Here is a 19,350-nt window from a genome sequence, read left to right as displayed (position 1 = left end):
GGAGCTTTCGCGGCTCTTCTCTCGCTCTTTCCCGCAGAGCTCCGGCGATGCACAACTCGAACTGCGAAAGCCGCAATGAGCTTTGTGCAAGCTGCGCAGAAGAAACAAGGCACTAAACCGGCAAATGTCTAGCTAAGCTCCCACGTGAAAAGGGTCAGCAAGGAAAGCTCTTGCTGCTCTTCACTCGCTCTTGCTAACAGCCCAGAAGCATTGCGACTCTTCTCTGGATGATTTGCCCTCCAACACTTCACATCAGCTCAAGCCGCCTGCCCGGAGGAAAAGAGGCTAGGAAAGATCGTAGAAGGCACGGTTGTTGCCGCACGAGAAGTGCCTGCTCCGGAGGCTTCTTGCGAGCAGCGCTAAAAGCACGCGAACATCGCGTTTCTGTGCTTTCCTGAACAGCTTGCGCTGGGACAGTTACAGCCGTGTTTTGCAAGCTGTCCGGGGTTCTGAGGCACTAAAAGTGCGGATGTGTGGCGACTGTCCAAGACGAGAACCGGCTGCTCTGAAAGCCCTTCCTGCTCTTCACGTACGCTTTCTAGCAGCTCTACGGACACACACACGTCAGCCTCTTCACTGTCCTACACAGCTAGCACGCTGGCAGTTACCGTCAACTTGGAAGCAGCCGCGCAGAAGGCAGCCGCCCTCCAACCGGCGAACAGCGCATCATCGCGGCTACACGCGAGCTGGCCGCACTCGGAGCTTTCGCGGCTCTTCTCTCGCTCTTTCCCGCAGAGCTCCGGCGATGCACAACTCGAACCGCGAAAGCCGCAATGAGCTTTGTGCAAGCTGCGCAGAAGAAACAAGGCACTAAACCGGCGAATGTCCAGCTAATCTCCCACGTGAAAAGGGTCAGCAAGGAAAGCTCTTGCTGCTCTTCACTCGCTCTTGCTAACGGCTTAGACGCATTGCGACTCTTCGCTACTCTGGAGGGTTTCCCCACCAACACTTCACATCAGCTAAAGCCGGCTGCCCGGAGGAAAAGAGGCTAGGAAAGATCGTAGAAGGCACGGTTGTTGCCGCACGAGAAGTGCCTGCTCCGGAGGCTTCTTGCGAGCAGCGCTAAAAGCTTGCGAACATCGCGTTTCTGTGCTTTCCTGAACAGCTTGCGCTGGGACAGTTACAGCCGTGTTTTGCAAGCTGTCCGGGGTTCTGAGGCACTAAAAGTGCAGATGTGTGGCGACTGTCCAAGACGAGAACCGGCTGCTCTGAAAGCCCTTCCTGCTCTTCACGTACGCTTTCTAGCAGCTCTACGGACACACACACGTCAGCCTCTTCACTGTCCTACACAGCTAGCACGCTGGCAGTTACCGTCAACTTGGAAGCAGCCGCGCAGAAGGCAGTCGCCCTCCAACCGGCGAACAGCGCATCATCGCGGCTACACGCGAGCTGGCCGCACTCGGAGCTTTCGCGGCTCTTCTCTCGCTCTTTCCCGCAGAGCTCCGGCGATGCACAACTCGAACCGCGAAAGCCGCAATGAGCTTTGTGCAAGCTGCGCAGAAGAAACAAGGCACTAAACCGGCAAATGTCTAGCTAAGCTCCCACGTGAAAAGGGTCAGCAAGGAAAGCTCTTGCTGCTCTTCACTCGCTCTTGCTAACAGCCCAGAAGCATTGCGACTCTTCTCTGGATGATTTGCCCACCAACACTTCACATCAGCTCAAGCCGGCTGCCCGGAGGAAAAGAGGCTAGGAAAGATCGTAGCAGGCACGGTTGTTGCCGCACGAGAAGTGCCTGCTCCGGAGGCTTCTTGCGAGCAGCGCTAAAAGCACGCGAACATCGCGTTTCTGTGCTTTCCTGAACAGCTTGTGCTGGGACAGCTACAGCCGTGTTTTGCAAGCTGTCCGGGGTTCTGAGGCACTAAAAGTGCGGATGTGTGGCGACTGTCCAAGACGAGAACCGGCTGCTCTGAAAGCCCTTCCTGCTCTTCACGTACGCTTTCTAGCAGCTCTACGGACACACACACGTCAGCCTCTTCACTGTCCTACACAGCTAGCACGCTGGCACTTACCGTCAACTTGGAACCAGCCGCGCAGAAGGCAGTCGCCCTCCAACCGGCGAACAGCGCATCATCGCGGCTACACGCGAGCTGTCCGCACTCGGAGCTTTCGCGGCTCTTCTCTCGCTCTTTCCCGCAGAGCTCCGGCGATGCACAACTCGAACCGCGAAAGCCGCAATGAGCTTTGTGCAAGCTGCGCAGAAGAAACAAGGCACTAAACCGGCAAATGTCTAGCTAATCTCCCACGTGAAAAGGGTCAGCAAGGAAAGCTCTTGCTGCTCTTCACTCGCTCTTGCTAACAGCCCAGAAGCATTGCGACTCTTCTCTGGATGATTTGCCCTCCAACACTTCACATCAGCTCAAGCCGCCTGCCCGGAGGAAAAGAGGCTAGGAAAGATCGTAGAAGGCACGGTTGTTGCCGCACGAGAAGTGCCTGCTCCGGAGGCTTCTTGCGAGCAGCGCTAAAAGCACGCGAACATCGCGTTTCTGTGCTTTCCTGAACAGCTTGCGCTGGGACAGTTACAGCCGTGTTTTGCAAGCTGTCCGGGGTTCTGAGGCACTAAAAGTGCAGATGTGTGGCGACTGTCCAAGACGAGAACCGGCTGCTCTGAAAGCCCTTCCTGCTCTTCACGTACGCTTTCTAGCAGCTCTACGGACACACACGCGTCAGCCTCTTCACTGTCCTACACAGCTAGCACGCTGGCACTTACCGTCAACTTGGAACCAGCCGCGCAGAAGGCAGTCGCCCTCCAACCGGCGAATAGCGCATCATCGCGGCTACACGCGAGCTGGCCGCACTCGGAGCTTTCGCGGCTCTTCTCTCGCTCTTTCCCGCAGAGCTCCGGCGATGCACAACTCGAACCGCGAAAGCCGCAATGAGCTTTGTGCAAGCTGCGCAGAAGAAACAAGGCACTAAACCGGCAAATGTCTAGCTAATCTCCCACGTGAAAAGGGTCAGCAAGGAAAGCTCTTGCTAACAGCCCAGAAGCATTGCGACTCTTCTCTGAATGATTTGCCCACCAACACTTCACATCAGCTCAAGCCGCCTGCCCGGAGGAAAACAGGCTAGGAAAGATCGTAGCAGGCACGGTTGTTGCCGCACGAGAAGTGCCTGCTCCGGAGGCTTCTTGCGAGCAGCGCTAAAAGCACGCGAACATCGCGTTTCTGTGCTTTCCTGAACAGCTTGCGCTGGGACAGCTACAGCCGTGTTTTGCAAGCTGTCCGGGGTTCTGAGGCACTAAAAGTGCGGATGTGTGGCGACTGTCCAAGACGAGAACCGGCTGCTCTGAAAGCCCTTCCTGCTCTTCACGTACGCTTTCTAGCAGCTCTACGGACACACACACGTCAGCCTCTTCACTGTCCTACACAGCTAGCACGCTGGCACTTACCGTCAACTTGGAACCAGCCGCGCAGAAGGCAGTCGCCCTCCAACCGGCGAACAGCGCATCATCGCGGCTACACGCGAGCTGTCCGCACTCGGAGCTTTCGCGGCTCTTCTCTCGCTCTTTCCCGCAGAGCTCCGGCGATGCACAACTCGAACCGCGAAAGCCGCAATGAGCTTTGTGCAAGCTGCGCAGAAGAAACAAGGCACTAAACCGGCAAATGTCTAGCTAATCTCCCACGTGAAAAGGGTCAGCAAGGAAAGCTCTTGCTGCTCTTCACTCGCTCTTGCTAACAGCCCAGAAGCATTGCGACTCTTCTCTGGATGATTTGCCCACCAACACTTCACATCAGCTCAAGCCGGCTGCCCGGAGGAAAAGAGGCTAGGAAAGATCGTAGAAGGCACGGTTGTTGCCGCACGAGAAGTGCCTGCTCCGGAGGCTTCTTGCGAGCAGCGCTAAAAGCACGCGAACATCGCGTTTCTGTGCTTTCCTGAACAGCTTGCGCTGGGACAGCTACAGCCGTGTTTTGCAAGCTGTCCGGGGTTCTGAGGCACTAAAAGTGCGGATGTGTGGCGACTGTCCAAGACGAGAACCGGCTGCTCTGAAAGCCCTTCCTGCTCTTCACGTACGCTTTCTAGCAGCTCTACGGACACACACACGTCAGCCTCTTCACTGTCCTACACAGCTAGCACGCTGGCAGTTACCGTCAACTTGGAAGCAGCCGCGCAGAAGGCAGTCGCCCTGCAACCGACGAACAGCGCATCATCGCGGCCACACGCGAGGTGGCCGCACTCGTAGCTTTCGCGGCTCTTCTATCGCTCTTTCTCGCAGAGCTCCGGGGATGCACAACGCGAACCGCGAAAGCCGCAATGAGCTTTGTGCAAGCTGCGCAGAAGAAACAAGGCACTAAACCGGCAAATGTCTAGCTAATCTCCCACGTGAAAAGGGTCAGCAAGGAAAGCTCTTGCTGCTCTTCACTCGCTCTTGCTAAAGCCCAGAAGCATTGCGACTCTTCTCTGGATGATTTGCCCACCAACACTTCACATCAGCTCAAGCCGGCTGCCCGGAGGAAAAGAGGCTAGGAAAGATCGTAGAAGGCACGGTTGTTGCCGCACGAGAAGTGCCTGCTCCGGAGGCTTCTTGCGAGCAGCGCTAAAAGCTTGCGAACATCGCGTTTCTGTGCTTTCCTGAACAGCTTGCGCTGGGACAGTTACAGCCGTGTTTTGCAAGCTGTCCGGGGTTCTGAGGCACTAAAAGTGCGGATGTGTGGCGACTGTCCAAGACGAGAACCGGCTGCTCTGAAAGCCCTTCCTGCTCTTCACGTACGCTTTCTAGCAGCTCTACGGACACACACACGTCAGCCTCTTCACTGTCCTACACAGCTAGCACGCTGGCAGTTACCGTCAACTTGGAAGCAGCCGCGCAGAAGGCAGTCGCCCTGCAACCGACGAACAGCGCATCATCGCGGCCACACGCGAGGTGGCCGCACTCGTAGCTTTCGCGGCTCTTCTCTCGCTCTTTCTCGCAGAGCTCCGGGGATGCACAACGCGAACCGCGAAAGCCGCAATGAGCTTTGTGCAAGCTGCGCAGAAGAAACAAGGCACTAAACCGGCAAATGTCTAGCTAATCTCCCACGTGAAAAGGGTCAGCAAGGAAAGCTCTTGCTGCTCTTCACTCGCTCTTGCTAAAGCCCAGAAGCATTGCGACTCTTCTCTGGATGATTTGCCCACCAACACTTCACATCAGCTCAAGCCTGCTGCCCGGAGGAAAAGAGGCTAGGAAAGATCGTAGAAGGCACGGTTGTTGCCGCACGAGAAGTGCCTGCTCCGGAGGCTTCTTGCGAGCAGCGCTAAAAGCTTGCGAACATCGCGTTTCTGTGCTTTCCTGAACAGCTTGCGCTGGGACAGTTACAGCCGTGTTTTGCAAGCTGTCCGGGGTTCTGAGGCACTAAAAGTGCGGATGTGTGGCGACTGTCCAAGACGAGAACCGGCTGCTCTGAAAGCCCTTCCTGCTCTTCACGTACGCTTTCTAGCAGCTCTACGGAAACACACACGTCAGCCTCTTCACTGTCCTACACAGCTAGCACGCTGGCAGTTACCGTCAACTTGGAAGCAGCCGCGCAGAAGGCAGTCGCCCTCCAACCGGCGAACAGCGCATCATCGCGGCTACACGCGAGCTGTCCGCACTCGGAGCTTTCGCGGCTCTTCTCTCGCTCTTTCCCGCAGAGCTCCGGCGATGCACAACTCGAACCGCGAAAGCCGCAATGAGCTTTGTGCAAGCTGCGCAGAAGAAACAAGGCACTAAACCGGCAAATGTCTAGCTAATCTCCCACGTGAAAAGGGTCAGCAAGGAAAGCTCTTGCTGCTCTTCACTCGCTCTTGCTAACAGCCCAGAAGCATTGCGACTCTTCTCTGGATGATTTGCCCTCCAACACTTCACATCAGCTCAAGCCGGCTGCCCGGAGGAAAAGAGGCTAGGAAAGATCGTAGAAGGCACGGTTGTTGTCGCACGAGAAGTGCCTCCTCCGGAGGCTTCTTGCGAGCAGCGCTAAAAGCTTGCGAACATCGCGTTTCTGTGCTTTCCTGAACAGCTTGCGCTGGGACAGTTACAGCCGTGTTTTGCAAGCTGTCCGGGGTTCTGAGGCACTAAAAGTGCAGATGTGTGGCGACTGTCCAAGACGAGAACCGGCTGCTCTGAAAGCCCTTCCTGCTCTTCACGTACGCTTTCTAGCAGCTCTACGGACACACACACGTCAGCCTCCTCACTGTACTACACAGCTAGCTCGCTGGCACTTACCGTCAACTTGGAAGCAGCCGCGCAGAAGGCAGTCGCCCTCCAACCGGCGAACAGCGCATCATAGCGGCTACACGCGAGCTGGCCGCACTCGGAGCTTTCGCGGCTCTTCTCTCGCTCTTTCCCGCAGAGCTCCGGCGATGCACAACTCGAACCGCGAAAGCCGCAATGAGCTTTGTGCAAGCTGCGCAGAAGAAACAAGGCACTAAACCGGCGAATGTCCAGCTAATCTCCCACGTGAAAAGGGTCAGCAAGGAAAGCTCTTGCTGCTCTTCACTCGCTCTTGCTAACGGCTTAGACGCATTGCGACTCTTCGCTACTCTGGAGGGTTTCCCCACCAACACTTCACATCAGCTAAAGCCGGCTGCCCGGAGGAAAAGAGGCTAGGAAAGATCGTAGAAGGCACGGTTGTTGCCGCACGAGAAGTGCCTGCTCCGGAGGCTTCTTGCGAGCAGCGCTAAAGGCACACCAACATCGCGTCTCTGAGCTTTCCTGAACAGCTTGCGCTGGGACAGCTACAGCCGTGTTTTGCAAGCTGTCCGGGGCGCTGAGGCACTAAAAGTGCGGATGTGTGGCGACTGTCCAAGACGAGAACCGGCTGCTCTGAAAGCCCTTCCTGCTCTTCACGTACGCTTTCTAGCAGCTCTACGGACACACACACGTCAGCCTCTTCACTGTCCTACACAGCTAGCACGCTGGCAGTTACCGTCAACTTGGAAGCAGCCGCGCAGAAGGCAGCCGCCCTCCAACCGGCGAACAGCGCATCATCGCGGCTACACGCGAGCTGGCCGCACTCGGAGCTTTCGCGGCTCTTCTCTCGCTCTTTCCCGCAGAGCTCCGGCGATGCACAACTCGAACCGCGAAAGCCGCAATGAGCTTTGTGCAAGCTGCGCAGAAGAAACAAGGCACTAAACCGGCAAATGTCTAGCTAATCTCCCACGTGAAAAGGGTCAGCAAGGAAAGCTCTTGCTAACAGCCCAGAAGCATTGCGACTCTTCTCTGGATGATTTGCCCACCAACACTTCACATCAGCTCAAGCCGGCTGCCCGGAGGAAAAGAGGCTAGGAAAGATCGTAGAAGGCACGGTTGTTGCCGCACGAGAAGTGCCTGCTCCGGAGGCTTCTTGCGAGCAGCGCTAAAAGCTTGCGAACATCGCGTTTCTGTGCTTTCCTGAACAGCTTGCGCTGGGACAGTTACAGCCGTGTTTTGCAAGCTGTCCGGGGTTCTGAGGCACTAAAAGTGCGGATGTGTGGCGACTGTCCAAGACGAGAACCGGCTGCTCTGAAAGCCCTTCCTGCTCTTCACGTACGCTTTCTAGCAGCTCTACGGACACACACACGTCAGCCTCTTCACTGTCCTACACAGCTAGCACGCTGGCAGTTACCGTCAACTTGGAAGCAGCCGCGCAGAAGGCAGTCGCCCTGCAACCGACGAACAGCGCATCATCGCGGCCACACGCGAGGTGGCCGCACTCGGAGCTTTCGCGGCTCTTCTCTCGCTCTTTCTCGCAGAGCTCCGGGGATGCACAACGCGAACCGCGAAAGCCGCAATGAGCTTTGTGCAAGCTGCGCAGAAGAAACAAGGCACTAAACCGGCAAATGTCTAGCTAATCTCCCACGTGAAAAGGGTCAGCAAGGAAAGCTCTTGCTGCTCTTCACTCGCTCTTGCTAAAGCCCAGAAGCATTGCGACTCTTCTCTGGATGATTTGCCCACCAACACTTCACATCAGCTCAAGCCGGCTGCCCGGAGGAAAAGAGGCTAGGAAAGATCGTAGAAGGCACGGTTGTTGCCGCACGAGAAGTGCCTGCTCCGGAGGCTTCTTGCGAGCAGCGCTAAAAGCTTGCGAACATCGCGTTTCTGTGCTTTCCTGAACAGCTTGCGCTGGGACAGTTACAGCCGTGTTTTGCAAGCTGTCCGGGGTTCTGAGGCACTAAAAGTGCGGATGTGTGGCGACTGTCCAAGACGAGAACCGGCTGCTCTGAAAGCCCTTCCTGCTCTTCACGTACGCTTTCTAGCAGCTCTACGGACACACACACGTCAGCCTCTTCACTGTCCTACACAGCTAGCACGCTGGCACTTACCGTCAACTTGGAAGCAGCCGCGCAGAAGGCAGTCGCCCTCCAGCCGGCGAACAGCGCATCATCGCGGCTACACGCGAGCTGGCCGCACTCGGAGCTTTCGCGGCTCTTCTCTCGCTCTTTCCCGCAGAGCTCCGGCGATGCACAACTCGAACCGCGAAAGCCGCAATGAGCTTTGTGCAAGCTGCGCAGAAGAAACAGGGCACTAAACCGGCAAATGTCTAGCTAATCTCCCACGTGAAAAGGGTCAGCAAGGAAAGCTCTTGCTGCTCTTCACTCGCTCTTGCTAACAGCCCAGAAGCATTGCGACTCTTCTCTGGATGATTTGCCCACCAACACTTCACATCAGCTCAAGCCGCCTGCCCGGAGGAAAACAGGCTAGGAAAGATCGTAGAAGGCACGGTTGTTGTCGCACGAGAAGTGCCTCCTCCGGAGGCTTCTTGCGAGCAGCGCTAAAAGCTTGCGAACATCGCGTTTCTGTGCTTTCCTGAACAGCTTGCGCTGGGACAGTTACAGCCGTGTTTTGCAAGCTGTCCGGGGTTCTGAGGCACTAAAAGCGCAGATGTGTGGCGACTGTCCAAGACGAGAACCGGCTGCTCTGAAAGCCCTTCCTGCTCTTCACGTACGCTTTCTAGCAGCTCTACGGACACACACACGTCAGCCTCTTCACTGTCCTACACAGCTAGCACGCTGGCACTTACCGTCAACTTGGAAGCAGCCGCGCAGAAGGCAGTCGCCCTCCAACCGGCGAACAGCGCATCATCGCGGCTACACGCGAGCTGGCCGCACTCGGAGCTTTCGCGGCTCTTCTCTCGCTCTTTCCCGCAGAGCTCCGGCGATGCACAACTCGAACCGCGAAAGCCGCAATGAGCTTTGTGCAAGCTGCGCAGAAGAAACAAGGCACTAAACCGGCAAATGTCTAGCTAATCTCCCACGTGAAAAGGGTCAGCAAGGAAAGCTCTTGCTGCTCTTCACTCGCTCTTGCTAACAGCCCAGAAGCATTGCGACTCTTCTCTGGATGATTTGCCCTCCAACACTTCACATCAGCTCAAGCCGGCTGCCCGGAGGAAAAGAGGCTAGGAAAGATCGTAGAAGGCACGGTTGTTGTCGCACGAGAAGTGCCTCCTCCGGAGGCTTCTTGCGAGCAGCGCTAAAAGCTTGCGAACATCGCGTTTCTGTGCTTTCCTGAACAGCTTGCGCTGGGACAGTTACAGCCGTGTTTTGCAAGCTGTCCGGGGTTCTGAGGCACTAAAAGTGCAGATGTGTGGCGACTGTCCAAGACGAGAACCGGCTGCTCTGAAAGCCCTTCCTGCTCTTCACGTACGCTTTCTAGCAGCTCTACGGACACACACACGTCAGCCTCTTCACTGTCCTACACAGCTAGCACGCTGGCACTTACCGTCAACTTGGAACCAGCCGCGCAGAAGGCAGTCGCCCTCCAACCGGCGAACAGCGCATCATCGCGGCTACACGCGAGCTGGCCGCACTCGGAGCTTTCGCGGCTCTTCTCTCGCTCTTTCCCGCAGAGCTCCGGCGATGCACAACTCGAACCGCGAAAGCCGCAATGAGCTTTGTGCAAGCTGCGCAGAAGAAACAAGGCACTAAACCGGCAAATGTCTAGCTAATCTCCCACGTGAAAAGGGTCAGCAAGGAAAGCTCTTGCTGCTCTTCACTCGCTCTTGCTAACAGCCCAGAAGCATTGCGACTCTTCTCTGGATGATTTGCCCTCCAACACTTCACATCAGCTCAAGCCGGCTGCCCGGAGGAAAAGAGGCTAGGAAAGATCGTAGAAGGCACGGTTGTTGTCGCACGAGAAGTGCCTCCTCCGGAGGCTTCTTGCGAGCAGCGCTAAAAGCTTGCGAACATCGCGTTTCTGTGCTTTCCTGAACAGCTTGCGCTGGGACAGTTACAGCCGTGTTTTGCAAGCTGTCCGGGGTTCTGAGGCACTAAAAGTGCGGATGTGTGGCGACTGTCCAAGACGAGAACCGGCTGCTCTGAAAGCCCTTCCTGCTCTTCACGTACGCTTTCTAGCAGCTCTACGGACACACACACGTCAGCCTCTTCACTGTCCTACACAGCTAGCACGCTGGCAGTTACCGTCAACTTGGAAGCAGCTGCGCAGAAGGCAGTCGCCCTCCAACCGGCGAACAGCGCATCATCGCGGCTACACGCGAGCTGTCCGCACTCGGAGCTTTCGCGGCTCTTCTCTCGCTCTTTCCCGCAGAGCTCCGGCGATGCACAACTCGAACCGCGAAAGCCGCAATGAGCTTTGTGCAAGCTGCGCAGAAGAAACAAGGCACTAAACCGGCAAATGTCTAGCTAATCTCCCACGTGAAAAGGGTCAGCAAGGAAAGCTCTTGCTGCTCTTCACTCGCTCTTGCTAACAGCCCAGAAGCATTGCGACTCTTCTCTGGATGATTTGCCCTCCAACACTTCACATCAGCTCAAGCCGGCTGCCCGGAGGAAAAGAGGCTAGGAAAGATCGTAGAAGGCACGGTTGTTGTCGCACGAGAAGTGCCTCCTCCGGAGGCTTCTTGCGAGCAGCGCTAAAAGCTTGCGAACATCGCGTTTCTGTGCTTTCCTGAACAGCTTGCGCTGGGACAGTTACAGCCGTGTTTTGCAAGCTGTCCGGGGTTCTGAGGCACTAAAAGTGCAGATGTGTGGCGACTGTCCAAGACGAGAACCGGCTGCTCTGAAAGCCCTTCCTGCTCTTCACGTACGCTTTCTAGCAGCTCTACGGACACACACACGTCAGCCTCCTCACTGTACTACACAGCTAGCTCGCTGGCACTTACCGTCAACTTGGAAGCAGCCGCGCAGAAGGCAGTCGCCCTCCAACCGGCGAACAGCGCATCATAGCGGCTACACGCGAGCTGGCCGCACTCGGAGCTTTCGCGGCTCTTCTCTCGCTCTTTCCCGCAGAGCTCCGGCGATGCACAACTCGAACCGCGAAAGCCGCAATGAGCTTTGTGCAAGCTGCGCAGAAGAAACAAGGCACTAAACCGGCGAATGTCCAGCTAATCTCCCACGTGAAAAGGGTCAGCAAGGAAAGCTCTTGCTGCTCTTCACTCGCTCTTGCTAACGGCTTAGACGCATTGCGACTCTTCGCTACTCTGGAGGGTTTCCCCACCAACACTTCACATCAGCTAAAGCCGGCTGCCCGGAGGAAAAGAGGCTAGGAAAGATCGTAGAAGGCACGGTTGTTGCCGCACGAGAAGTGCCTGCTCCGGAGGCTTCTTGCGAGCAGCGCTAAAGGCACACCAACATCGCGTCTCTGAGCTTTCCTGAACAGCTTGCGCTGGGACAGCTACAGCCGTGTTTTGCAAGCTGTCCGGGGTGCTGAGGCACTAAAAGTGCGGATGTGTGGCGACTGTCCAAGACGAGAACCGGCTGCTCTGAAAGCCCTTCCTGCTCTTCACGTACGCTTTCTAGCAGCTCTACGGACACACACACGTCAGCCTCTTCACTGTCCTACACAGCTAGCACGCTGGCAGTTACCGTCAACTTGGAAGCAGCTGCGCAGAAGGCAGCCGCCCTCCAACCGGCGAACAGCGCATCATCGCGGCTACACGCGAGCTGGCCGCACTCGGAGCTTTCGCGGCTCTTCTCTCGCTCTTTCCCGCAGAGCTCCGGCGATGCACAACTCGAACCGCGAAAGCCGCAATGAGCTTTGTGCAAGCTGCGCAGAAGAAACAAGGCACTAAACCGGCAAATGTCTAGCTAATCTCCCACGTGAAAAGGGTCAGCAAGGAAAGCTCTTGCTAACAGCCCAGAAGCATTGCGACTCTTCTCTGGATGATTTGCCCACCAACACTTCACATCAGCTCAAGCCGGCTGCCCGGAGGAAAAGAGGCTAGGAAAGATCGTAGAAGGCACGGTTGTTGCCGCACGAGAAGTGCCTGCTCCGGAGGCTTCTTGCGAGCAGCGCTAAAAGCACGCGAACATCGCGTTTCTGTGCTTTCCTGAACAGCTTGCGCTGGGACAGCTACAGCCGTGTTTTGCAAGCTGTCCGGGGTTCTGAGGCACTAAAAGTGCGGATGTGTGGCGACTGTCCAAGACGAGAACCGGCTGCTCTGAAAGCCCTTCCTGCTCTTCACGTACGCTTTCTAGCAGCTCTACGGACACACACACGTCAGCCTCTTCACTGTCCTACACAGCTAGCACGCTGGCAGTTACCGTCAACTTGGAAGCAGCCGCGCAGAAGGCAGTCGCCCTGCAACCGACGAACAGCGCATCATCGCGGCCACACGCGAGGTGGCCGCACTCGGAGCTTTCGCGGCTCTTCTCTCGCTCTTTCTCGCAGAGCTCCGGGGATGCACAACGCGAACCGCGAAAGCCGCAATGAGCTTTGTGCAAGCTGCGCAGAAGAAACAAGGCACTAAACCGGCAAATGTCTAGCTAATCTCCCACGTGAAAAGGGTCAGCAAGGAAAGCTCTTGCTGCTCTTCACTCGCTCTTGCTAAAGCCCAGAAGCATTGCGACTCTTCTCTGGATGATTTGCCCACCAACACTTCACATCAGCTCAAGCCGGCTGCCCGGAGGAAAAGAGGCTAGGAAAGATCGTAGAAGGCACGGTTGTTGCCGCACGAGAAGTGCCTGCTCCGGAGGCTTCTTGCGAGCAGCGCTAAAAGCTTGCGAACATCGCGTTTCTGTGCTTTCCTGAACAGCTTGCGCTGGGACAGTTACAGCCGTGTTTTGCAAGCTGTCCGGGGTTCTGAGGCACTAAAAGTGCGGATGTGTGGCGACTGTCCAAGACGAGAACCGGCTGCTCTGAAAGCCCTTCCTGCTCTTCACGTACGCTTTCTAGCAGCTCTACGGACACACACACGTCAGCCTCTTCACTGTCCTACACAGCTAGCACGCTGGCAGTTACCGTCAACTTGGAAGCAGCCGCGCAGAAGGCAGTCGCCCTCCAACCGGCGAACAGCGCATCATCGCGGCTACACGCGAGCTGGCCGCACTCGGAGCTTTCGCGGCTCTTCTCTCGCTCTTTCCCGCAGAGCTCCGGCGATGCACAACTCGAACCGCGAAAGCCGCAATGAGCTTTGTGCAAGCTGCGCAGAAGAAACAAGGCACTAAACCGGCAAATGTCTAGCTAATCTCCCACGTGAAAAGGGTCAGCAAGGAAAGCTCTTGCTGCTCTTCACTCGCTCTTGCTAACAGCCCAGAAGCATTGCGACTCTTCTCTGGATGATTTGCCCTCCAACACTTCACATCAGCTCAAGCCGGCTGCCCGGAGGAAAAGAGGCTAGGAAAGATCGTAGAAGGCACGGTTGTTGTCGCACGAGAAGTGCCTCCTCCGGAGGCTTCTTGCGAGCAGCGCTAAAAGCTTGCGAACATCGCGTTTCTGTGCTTTCCTGAACAGCTTGCGCTGGGACAGTTACAGCCGTGTTTTGCAAGCTGTCCGGGGTTCTGAGGCACTAAAAGCGCAGATGTGTGGCGACTGTCCAAGACGAGAACCGGCTGCTCTGAAAGCCCTTCCTGCTCTTCACGTACGCTTTCTAGCAGCTCTACGGACACACACACGTCAGCCTCTTCACTGTCCTACACAGCTAGCACGCTGGCACTTACCGTCAACTTGGAAGCAGCCGCGCAGAAGGCAGTCGCCCTCCAACCGGCGAACAGCGCATCATCGCGGCTACACGCGAGCTGGCCGCACTCGGAGCTTTCGCGGCTCTTCTCTCGCTCTTTCCCGCAGAGCTCCGGCGATGCACAACTCGAACCGCGAAAGCCGCAATGAGCTTTGTGCAAGCTGCGCAGAAGAAACAAGGCACTAAACCGGCAAATGTCTAGCTAATCTCCCACGTGAAAAGGGTCAGCAAGGAAAGCTCTTGCTGCTCTTCACTCGCTCTTGCTAACAGCCCAGAAGCATTGCGACTCTTCTCTGGATGATTTGCCCTCCAACACTTCACATCAGCTCAAGCCGGCTGCCCGGAGGAAAAGAGGCTAGGAAAGATCGTAGAAGGCACGGTTGTTGTCGCACGAGAAGTGCCTCCTCCGGAGGCTTCTTGCGAGCAGCGCTAAAAGCTTGCGAACATCGCGTTTCTGTGCTTTCCTGAACAGCTTGCGCTGGGACAGTTACAGCCGTGTTTTGCAAGCTGTCCGGGGTTCTGAGGCACTAAAAGTGCAGATGTGTGGCGACTGTCCAAGACGAGAACCGGCTGCTCTGAAAGCCCTTCCTGCTCTTCACGTACGCTTTCTAGCAGCTCTACGGACACACACACGTCAGCCTCTTCACTGTCCTACACAGCTAGCACGCTGGCACTTACCGTCAACTTGGAACCAGCCGCGCAGAAGGCAGTCGCCCTCCAACCGGCGAACAGCGCATCATCGCGGCTACACGCGAGCTGTCCGCACTCGGAGCTTTCGCGGCTCTTCTCTCGCTCTTTCCCGCAGAGCTCCGGCGATGCACAACTCGAACCGCGAAAGCCGCAATGAGCTTTGTGCAAGCTGCGCAGAAGAAACAAGGCACTAAACCGGCAAATGTCTAGCTAATCTCCCACGTGAAAAGGGTCAGCAAGGAAAGCTCTTGCTGCTCTTCACTCGCTCTTGCTAACAGCCCAGAAGCATTGCGACTCTTCTCTGGATGATTTGCCCTCCAACACTTCACATCAGCTCAAGCCGGCTGCCCGGAGGAAAAGAGGCTAGGAAAGATCGTAGAAGGCACGGTTGTTGTCGCACGAGAAGTGCCTCCTCCGGAGGCTTCTTGCGAGCAGCGCTAAAAGCTTGCGAACATCGCGTTTCTGTGCTTTCCTGAACAGCTTGCGCTGGGACAGTTACAGCCGTGTTTTGCAAGCTGTCCGGGGTTCTGAGGCACTAAAAGCGCAGATGTGTGGCGACTGTCCAAGACGAGAACCGGCTGCTCTGAAAGCCCTTCCTGCTCTTCACGTACGCTTTCTAGCAGCTCTACGGACACACACACGTCAGCCTCTTCACTGTCCTACACAGCTAGCACGCTGGCACTTACCGTCAACTTGGAAGCAGCCGCGCAGAAGGCAGTCGCCCTCCAACCGGCGAACAGCGCATCATCGCGGCTACACGCGAGCTGGCCGCACTCGGAGCTTTCGCGGCTCTTCTCTCGCTCTTTCCCGCAGAGCTCCGGCGATGCACAACTCGAACCGCGAAAGCCGCAATGAGCTTTGTGCAAGCTGCGCAGAAGAAACAAGGCACTAAACCGGCAAATGTCTAGCTAATCTCCCACGTGAAAAGGGTCAGCAAGGAAAGCTCTTGCTGCTCTTCACTCGCTCTTGCTAACAGCCCAGAAGCATTGCGACTCTTCTCTGGATGATTTGCCCTCCAACACTTCACATCAGCTCAAGCCGGCTGCCCGGAGGAAAAGAGGCTAGGAAAGATCGTAGAAGGCACGGTTGTTGCCGCACGAGAAGTGCCTGCTCCGGAGGCTTCTTGCGAGCAGCGCTAAAAGCACGCGAACATCGCGTTTCTGTGCTTTCCTGAACAGCTTGCGCTGGGACAGTTACAGCCGTGTTTTGCAAGCTGTCCGGGGTTCTGAGGCACTAAAAGTGCGGATGTGTGGCGACTGTCCAAGACGAGAACCGGCTGCTCTGAAAGCCCTTCCTGCTCTTCACGTACGCTTTCTAGCAGCTCTACGGACACACACACGTCAGCCTCTTCACTGTCCTACACAGCTAGCACGCTGGCAGTTACCGTCAACTTGGAAGCAGCCGCGCAGAAGGCAGCCGCCCTCCAACCGGCGAACAGCGCATCATCGCGGCTACACGCGAGCTGGCCGCACTCGGAGCTTTCGCGGCTCTTCTCTCGCTCTTTCCCGCAGAGCTCCGGCGATGCACAACTCGAACCGCGAAAGCCGCAATGAGCTTTGTGCAAGCTGCGCAGAAGAAACAAGGCACTAAACCGGCGAATGTCCAGCTAATCTCCCACGTGAAAAGGGTCAGCAAGGAAAGCTCTTGCTGCTCTTCAGTCGCTCTTGCTAACGTCTTAGACGCATTGCGACTCTTCGCTACTCTGGAGGGTTTCCCCACCAACACTTCACATCAGCTAAAGCCGGCTGCCCGGAGGAAAAGAGGCTAGGAAAGATCGTAGAAGGCACGGTTGTTGCCGCACGAGAAGTGCCTGCTCCGGAGGCTTCTTGCGAGCAGCGCTAAAGGCACACCAACATCGCGTCTCTGAGCTTTCCTGAACAGCTTGCGCTGGGACAGCTACAGCCGTGTTTTGCAAGCTGTCCGGGGCGCTGAGGCACTAAAAGTGCGGATGTGTGGCGACTGTCCAAGACGAGAACCGGCTGCTCTGAAAGCCCTTCCTGCTCTTCACGTACGCTTTCTAGCAGCTCTACGGACACACACACGTCAGCCTCTTCACTGTCCTACACAGCTAGCACGCTGGCAGTTACCGTCAACTTGGAAGCAGCCGCGCAGAAGGCAGTCGCCCTCCAACCAGCGAACAGCGCATCATCGCGTCTACACGCGAGCTGTCCGCACTCGGAGCTTTCGCGGCTCTTCTCTCGCTCTTTCCCGCAGAGCTCCGGCGATGCACAACTCGAACCGCGAAAGCCGCAATGAGCTTTGTGCAAGCTGCGCAGAAGAAACAAGGCACTAAACCGGCAAATGTCTAGCTAATCTCCCACGTGAAAAGGGTCAGCAAGGAAAGCTCTTGCTGCTCTTCACTCGCTCTTGCTAACAGCCCAGAAGCATTGCGACTCTTCTCTGGATGATTTGCCCTCCAACACTTCACATCAGCTCAAGCCGGCTGCCCGGAGGAAAAGAGGCTAGGAAAGATCGTAGAAGGCACGGTTGTTGCCGCACGAGAAGTGCCTGCTCCGGAGGCTTCTTGCGAGCAGCGCTAAAAGCTTGCGAACATCGCGTTTCTGTGCTTTCCTGAACAGCTTGCGCTGGGACAGTTACAGCCGTGTTTTGCAAGCTGTCCGGGGTTCTGAGGCACTAAAAGTGCAGATGTGTGGCGACTGTCCAAGACGAGAACCGGCTGCTCTGAAAGCCCTTCCTGCTCTTCACGTACGCTTTCTAGCAGCTCTACGGACACACACGCGTCAGCCTCTTCACTGTCCTACACAGCTAGCACGCTGGCACTTACCGTCAACTTGGAAGCAGCCGCGCAGAAGGCAGTCGCCCTCCAACCGGCGAACAGCGCATCATCGCGGCTACACGCGAGCTGTCCGCACTCGGAGCTTTCGCGGCTCTTCTCTCGCTCTTTCCCGCAGAGCTCCGGCGATGCACAACTCGAACCGCGAAAGCCGCAATGAGCTTTGTGCAAGCTGCGCAGAAGAAACAAGGCACTAAACCGGCAAATGTCTAGCTAATCTCCCACGTGAAAAGGGTCAGCAAGGAAAGCTCTTGCTGCTCTTCACTCGCTCTTGCTAACAGCCCAGAAGCATTGCGACTCTTCTCTGGATGATTTGCCCACCAACACTTCACATCAGCTCAAGCCGGCTGCCCGGAGGAAAAGAGGCTAGGAAAGATCGTAGAAGGCACGGTTGTTGCCGCACGAGAAGTGCCTGCTCCGGAGGCTTCTTGCGAGCAGCGCTAAAAGCACGCGAACATCGCGTTTCTGTGCTTTCCTGAACAGCTTGCGCTGGGACAGCTACAGCCGTGTTTTGCAAGCTGTCCGGGGTTCTGAGGCACTAAAAGTGCGGATGTGTGGCGACTGTCCAAGACGAGAACCGGCTGCTCTGAAAGCCCTTCCTGCTCTTCACGTACGCTTTCTAGCAGCTCTACGGACACACACACGTCAGCCTCTTCACTGTCCTACACAGCTAGCACGCTGGCAGTTACCGTCAACTTGGAAGCAGCCGCGCAGAAGGCAGTCGCCCTGCAACCGACGAACAGCGCATCATCGCGGCCACACGCGAGGTGGCCGCACTCGGAGCTTTCGCGGCTCTTCTCTCGCTCTTTCTCGCAGAGCTCCGGGGATGCACAACGCGAACCGCGAAAGCCGCAATGAGCTTTGTGCAAGCTGCGCAGAAGAAACAAGGCACTAAACCGGCAAATGTCTAGCTAATCTCCCACGTGAAAAGGGTCAGCAAGGAAAGCTCTTGCTGCTCTTCACTCGCTCTTGCTAAAGCCCAGAAGCATTGCGACTCTTCTCTGGATGATTTGCCCACCAACACTTCACATCAGCTCAAGCCGGCTGCCCGGAGGAAAAGAGGCTAGGAAAGATCGTAGAAGGCACGGTTGTTGCCGCACGAGAAGTGCCTGCTCCGGAGGCTTCTTGCGAGCAGCGCTAAAAGCTTGCGAACATCGCGTTTCTGTGCTTTCCTGAACAGCTTGCGCTGGGACAGTTACAGCCGTGTTTTGCAAGCTGTCCGGGGTTCTGAGGCACTAAAAGTGCAGATGTGTGACGACTGTCCAAGACGAGAACCGGCTGCTCTGAAAGCCCTTCCTGCTCTTCACGTACGCTTTCTAGCAGCTCTACGGACACACACACGTCAGCCTCTTCACTGTCCTACACAGCTAGCACGCTGGCACTTACCGTCAACTTGGAACCAGCCGCGCAGAAGGCAGTCGCTCTCCAACCGGCGAACAGCGCATCATCGCGGCTACACGCGAGCTGGCCGCACTCGGAGCTTTCGCGGCTCTTCTCTCGCTCTTTCCCGCAGAGCTCCGGCGATGCACAACTCGAACCGCGAAAGCCGCAATGAGCTTTGTGCAAGCTGCGCAGAAGAAACAAGGCACTAAACCGGCAAATGTCTAGCTAAGCTCCCACGTGAAAAGGGTCAGCAAGGAAAGCTCTTGCTGCTCTTCACTCGCTCTTGCTAACAGCCCAGAAGCATTGCGACTCTTCTCTGGATGATTTGCCCACCAACACTTCACATCAGCTCAAGCCGCCTGCCCGGAGGAAAAGAGGCTAGGAAAGATCGTAGAAGGCACGGTTGTTGCCGCACGAGAAGTGCCTGCTCCGGAGGCTTCTTGCGAGCAGCGCTAAAAGCACGCGAACATCGCGTTTCTGTGCTTTCCTGAACAGCTTGCGCTGGGACAGTTACAGCCGTGTTTTGCAAGCTGTCCGGGGTTCTGAGGCACTAAAAGTGCGGATGTGTGGCGACTGTCCAAGACGAGAACCGGCTGCTCTGAAAGCCCTTCCTGCTCTTCACGTACGCTTTCTAGCAGCTCT

At 56.5% G+C, this 19,350-nt stretch overlaps 1 long non-coding RNA gene across 1 annotated transcript in view; it reads left to right on the top strand.

Annotated features, from left to right (window-relative positions):
* LOC147600854 (uncharacterized) overlaps positions 1 to 19,350 on the top strand; it is an 840,330-nt gene that overhangs the window by 210,316 nt on the left and 610,664 nt on the right. The window lies entirely within an intron of this gene.

The sequence above is a fragment of the Chlamydotis macqueenii genome, chromosome 4, assembly GCF_036417535.1.
Source record: "Chlamydotis macqueenii isolate bChlMac1 chromosome 4, bChlMac1.mat, whole genome shotgun sequence".
Lineage (NCBI taxonomy): Eukaryota > Metazoa > Chordata > Aves > Otidiformes > Otididae > Chlamydotis > Chlamydotis macqueenii.
This window is presented reverse-complemented; position numbering and strand designations above follow the sequence as displayed.